The sequence below is a fragment of the Tasmannia lanceolata genome, unplaced genomic scaffold, assembly GCF_043159265.1.
Source record: "Tasmannia lanceolata isolate RefF3 unplaced genomic scaffold, GAP_Taslan_0.1 ptg000015l, whole genome shotgun sequence".
NCBI classification, from domain to species: domain Eukaryota; kingdom Viridiplantae; phylum Streptophyta; class Magnoliopsida; order Canellales; family Winteraceae; genus Tasmannia; species Tasmannia lanceolata.
This window is the reverse complement of record NW_027518692.1, coordinates 37,051,910-37,058,279: the sequence shown is the minus strand read 5'-3', so window position 1 is coordinate 37,058,279 and position 6,370 is coordinate 37,051,910.

The window sequence follows — 6,370 nt, the reverse complement described above, 5'->3', positions numbered from 1 at the left end:
TGAGGTAGTTAAGCATCACGGTGTTCCGAAGTCCATTGTTTCAGATAGGAATACTAAATTCCTTAGTCATTTTGGAGATGCTTATGGAAAAGAATTGGTACTCTTTTGCTCTATAGTAGCGCCTATCACCCTCAAACCGATGGACAAACCGAGGTGGTGAATCGAACTTTGGAAAACTTGCTTAGGAGTTTGGCGGCAAAGAGGCCCAACCAATGGGATATGGTGCTCCTTCAAGCAAAGTTTTCTTATAATTATGTTGTGAATCGTTCTACCGATAAGAGCCCATTTGAAGTGATTTATGAAAAAACTGAAAAACACTATCTTGATCTTGCACCCATTCCCGATCCATCGTTGTCCAACAAGAAGGCGGAAGATTTTGCTACCACCATGACAAAGATTCATGAAGAAGTGAAGACGAATCTTGAAGAAAATACCGAAAAGTACAAGCAAGCGGCCAATACTCATCGCCGAATCAAAATCTTCAATGAAGGTGATCTTGTATGGGTTTATTTGAAGAATGAACGATTTCCAGCCGGATCCTATAACAAGCTCAAGGAGAAGAAGATTGGTCCATATCAAATTCTCAAGAAAATCAACGACAACGCATACAAGATTGAGCTCCCTCCAAATATTAATACTCATCCAACTTTTAATGTCAAAGACTTGACAACTTATCATGGAGAGCTTGATGAGAACTCGTGGGCGAGTTCTTTCTCACCCGGAGATGATGATGTAGTGCCAACATGGCAGCCATGTCAAGCCTAGGTGTTTTTGGTGGAGTTCCAAGGTGCAATCCTGCAGTAATGTTGTTGGTCCGTTTTTGAATCTCTTTTTTGGACCTCTAAATGCTAGAATTATGGAAAGTGGTAGACTACAAAGTTGTAGGTCTCTTTGAGATCTTTCCAACAAGTATTTGTGCTTGAAAATCGGACAATAGGGTAGAAAGTTATGGCAGTTTTTGTGGACTGTGTCTGTGGGTTCCCAAAACAGTCAAAGTTAGTGAGTTCCTATGCAATTAATGTTATGCTAGTCCCTAAGCTAGCTAGTAGAGGAGCTTGAACGAATTTGCTTTGGTTTTCTTTTATTTAAAGAGTTAGAAACTATCTTGAGAGGGAATTTTGGATGTTGATTAACTTATGTAATTGATGGAATATCAATTGGGTTGAGCTTTGCTCTCATTTTCTTCTTCTTTTCTTGTTGTGTTCTTGAGTTGTAATTTTCTTCTTCTTCCCTCTTAAGCACCCGCATTAATTAGCCAAAGCATCTGTAACTTGATTGCCCTCGCAATATACATGAGAAATAGGAGTATACTTGAGAAATAGCGGGAGTGGGCTCTTGCATGAGGCAGGAAATTTTCAATCAGTGGTATTAGATGATTCAAGAAGGCTTGGCTTTATTTAGGACAATGTCTACTAGCACTTTGCTATCAGATACAATATGAAGTAGTTTTATATTCAGAGACTTATCAAGTCCTAAACCATCTAGAATTCCTGCATTCCGCTTGCATGTTGGATCCTTCATGCTAGAAGTGGGAGAATGCAACTCATGATTTTGTTTTATGATCTCTGATAATGCCCTACATTCCGCTTGCATGTTGGATCCTTCACCCTAGAAGCGAGAGAATCCACACACATCTTTGCTTTATCATCTCTGATAATCCCCCCTCCCCCTTTGGCTTTCCTGGATTACCTTTGGACACTCCATCAACGTTTAGTTTGAAACTTTATATAGGGCTATATCTGGTCTTCTAAGGAGGAAGGTGAGGGGTCCAAGCCAAAAAAGACCTGGGTGTATGATGAAGCAAAGGCTTCGGCAGAATCTCCAACCCCAAGAGAAAGGATGATGGCTATTTGGAAAGAGGATTGGAGTCAGTTCAAGAAAGAGGCAAGGGTGAACGCTGATGAATTTTTTAGGCTGTCGGGTAAGCGTGACCTAAAAGAAAATTGTGTCCCAGCCTACAAGCTCCCCCATTTCAAGGAGGCTCTGGAACTAGAGCGTAGAGAGAGGCGGTTGAAATGGGAAGCGTATATGGCTCTCGAAAACCTAGAGGTGGTTCCTCCTGCTCTGGTACCAGATCAAGGGTCTAAGGTTTCTAGGGATTCTCTAAATGTGGAAGTTAGTCAGCTGGTTCGTTTGCGCTTGGTTCGGGAGGAAGAATCTAAAGGCAAGAAGGTCGAGGTGGACTGAGGAGACTAGAGCCTCAAAAAAGCAGGAGGTGGAATCTGATGAGTTTGACGAGTTGTTGTCATTGGGTGATGTCTTTGGGATTGGGTATGACGAGAATTTGGAAGAGACGAGGAAAATGTTTCTGGATATGGAGGAAAGGGACAGACAGGAAAAGAAGGAAAAAGAAAAAAATTGTTGAAGAAAAGGGGGCCGAGGGTCGAGGACCCTGAAGAAGTAGTAGTCCGGCCCATGTTTTGTTTTTGGTTCCTAGTCTGGTCTTAGTTTGTAGGTATTTTAGGGTTCTTTTGTAGCTCTGGTCGTATTATCAGTGTTTATAAGTAAGTCATATTGAATAGGTGGACTGTATTTTTGGGGTGTTAAGGGTAAGGGTGATGGTGAAGCTTAAAGATTAATGGGAGGGTGGTTGCTGTATTGATCGGTTGTTAGTTTGGAGTCTTTTTGAATCGCTCGGGAGAGGCCATGGAAGAAATTAAGTGTGGAAGATCCTCGATAAGCTTGAGAGACTATTTGGTCTTCCGCTTTCTAAGGCATTTTTGTGGTTCTCTTCCTGAGAAATTGTTTTGTTTTGTTAAAATTGTTGCATTAACTAATCCTGAGGAACTACGTGAGTGGATGAAACGATGAAGATCTTCACGAAGCTTTAATTTCTTTGGCCTTGGCTGTTCCAGGAACTGATCTGATCTTGGAAGCCATGGAGAATTCGCAAAGAAATTGATTCCCCTTAGCTCTTTCGCTTTGGGTGATAGCCCTCCTTTGAGCCTGTACTTGTCCTCAAAAGTCTGGAAAGAAGAACTGTTTTTTGGTTGGTTGGGAAGTTGATAGGCCTGTAGCCTTGTTTGTTAAATGTTTTTCCTATGGAGCTGGCAGGATGGATTAGCTATCTTTTACCTTGATGTAATTACGAATAGTTTCTACTTTTGTTTCACTTGATGGTTCAGGAGTATGCTCTTGACTGTAATGGTAAATGCAAGTTGGGATCCCTGGTCCCCAATGTAATTTTCATAGTATAAATATATTTTGTCAACTTTCAAAAAAAAAAATTTTAAAAATAAAAATAAATAAATATAATATATATATATATATATATATATATATATATATATATATATATATATATATATATATATATATATATATATATATATATATCTGGTCTCCTCCGTTGAATAAAAGTAATCTAATTCCCTTGATGGTATTGGGACATAATATCCAACTATCTTAGAATTTCGCATTCAAAACTGTTATTGCCGTGGAATGTAAATTTCTTACATTTGCTTGTGATCCACTATTTGACTTCCCATATGATGTGGTTCGCATTCTTGGAGTTTCCTTCCCATCTTGTGCACCTTTCTTTCCATAGCTCGAACATGATGAAAATGGGGATGTTTCTCACAATGTCTCCCATCTTCTTGTATCTCTTTTTATTTACCATGTGAAACCAAATCATGGCCCTATGAAGGGCCCATTTATCACGATTGATCTGGAATACTAATGCAAAAGCTCTCCATACTTCATTGGCCATGTCACAGCCGACAAGCAAGTGATTTTGAATGTTAGTATGTTTTTTTCTTTCTCCCGTATTCTTCAGAAGCGAATGAGGTGGCAGATAGTTTAGTAGGGGACACAATATGTCTAGAGATGCCTGATTATTAGGCAAGCTCTGGCCCTTCTGTAAATTTCTTTTCCGTTTTCATTGTAAGTTTTGTTATCAATGAAAAGATGTCCGGTGTTTACTTGCAGACACCGGACTCTTTTTTCCTTTGTCTCATCTTTTGTTTGTGGTTATTTTGGAAGTGTTATCTGTTCAATTTTGGGGCTGGACATTTTAAAAGATTTCTTTCCTCATATTATGATTTCCTTGAAAGTTTATTTGTTGGTGAATGTTTCCTGAAATTTTAGAAGATTTCCTTGATCATGTGCTTCTGATGTTCACTAGAAAATCCTGAATCTCTGCTAAAAACTCTCCTACCCACCAACTGTACCAAAGTTTTTTTTAACTAATTTTAACTGGCCGGGCAATAATTCCATGGATTTTGAAGATATATAGGTAGGTAGCTATGTTTTTCTATGTAGAATTTTAACTTTGTAGGTTGGATCTTTGAAGATTCATGAGTTCTCCTCCGTTGTCTTTGAAGCAAGCGTGATATTTGATGAAGTGCCACTCTTGTGCATGCGTTCTCTGTCTTGAAAGTGTGGTATTTGATGTAATCTTTAAAAGAAATCATCAAACAGAAGTGAGTTGATTGGCTCTGTGTCATTTCTCTGCAGTTGATATATGGAAACACTACAATCCTCTGCAAGGCAATGAAAAAGGAAGTATTTTTTTTATGCCATTTATTTCCATGTTTCTGTGAATTTTACATGCAGGAAAGAATTAAGATAAGAAAGCAAGATAGGACAAAATCAGGGAAACCGCTTAAATCTGTTCTTCACTGGAAGACTTTCCTCACTCCTCAGGGAAACCCCCCACCTGAATCCATTTTTCACAAGAAGACTTTCCATGAAAACAGGCTATTTTGAACACTTTAATGGGCTAGCAGATTGAAAATCAATTTTAATCTTGATCATCCAAAGGTATCAGACGACTACAGCTTGGGCGATAAAGGAAATGGTGCATTTAGTAGTAGAAGGAAATGGTGCATTAAATAGTAGAAGGAAAGGAAATGATGCACCATTTTTTTCTGGAAACATTGGATTCATGATAGAAGGAAATGTTGCATTTAGTAGTAGAAGGAAAGGAAAATATGTCCTTTTACTTTGATTTTCCCATTAAAAAAGACATTTATTTTTGGTGCAACCAAACGGGCCCTAATTGTAGGAGATGGATAGAAGATCGACTGAGACTGTAATCTCTGCAGGGGATTTGTAGGGAAGGATACCGTTCGGTGAGAGGAAATCGCAGTTTCTCTCTACGGATAAAATTATTAAACAATGGTGACGTGGCGAGCTTACATTGGCATATTGGGGATAAAAAAAGTGCCCCTGCTGATGTGGCTTCATGCCATTGGTCAAAACTGAAGAAAAGTAATCTGTCGTGCTTGCTGACCTGGCGAATTGCTGAAACATGACAAAATATATCCCCCATTTTCAATAAAAATCACAAGAATACCCCACCAAATTGGTATCCAAGTCAGAGAAAAAAAACACTTTTTTTAAGGACCATCATGCCCTTGGGAAGCCTATAGAGAAAACAAATACAAATGAAAATTAGAAGGTCGTCTTATTCAAAACCTCAATTATAGCATCCCTTCTCTCTCATGATGTTCTTACATCGAGACACATGCTTTCACATCTTCTTAGCCCAAAATTATGTATGAAGAGAGAAAAGGTTCCTTTTTAAGGGTACTCACCGATCCAGCGGAGATGGGTAGGGCTTTTAGCTAGGGGGCTATTCTCCAAGAGGCAAGAAATCATGGGATGAGCTGTTCTTGAGATTTGTTATCCTACTTTATCTATAGTATACCCTTCTCATTGGGGTTGTTATCTATGTGAAGAGAGTATAGCAAGTCTATCCCAAGATTAAGTAAATCTCGGCATGCTATTCCAATGGCGAACATTATAAATCCTTATTAATAATGAAAAAAAAAATACCCTACTTAATTTGGGTGTCCTTTCTCTTCTCAAGTCTCTCTTCTCCTGCCTATCTTGCACAACTTGCTCCACAAATCTTCCATGGATTATGTTTTCCATGGTTACCAAAATCCCCTTAACAACTAACAAGAACCATACCAACAATCAATTAGTAAAGTACTTAATAAAGTGGGGAGTCCCCGTAACAAGTGATTCTATATGGTGTGGGGCCGTATAAATCTGTATTTTTCAAAAAAAATATGGTACGGCACCAAACCGTCCATTTGTTCAGCTAAATAGGTTGTGCCCCAAAAATCATTTTCACAGGATGATCCTAACCCTCCGATCTATAAAGGGACATCACACACTGGAAACTTCTATCGATACGAGGGGGAAATGATTTATACGCCACACCATATAAATTCTCCCCCTAAACAATGTTTGCAAAAGATAGAATCCTGAGGGTAAATTGTCATAAAAAATCTAGGGAAATGTTATCAGCACTACTGGATAATGATGAAGGCACTTTCACTTTATTAAAAGTACGATATGGCCCGCACCATAGGATGATCCAAACCGTCCAGTAGATGGGCCACAGCCTAAATAGGTCGTG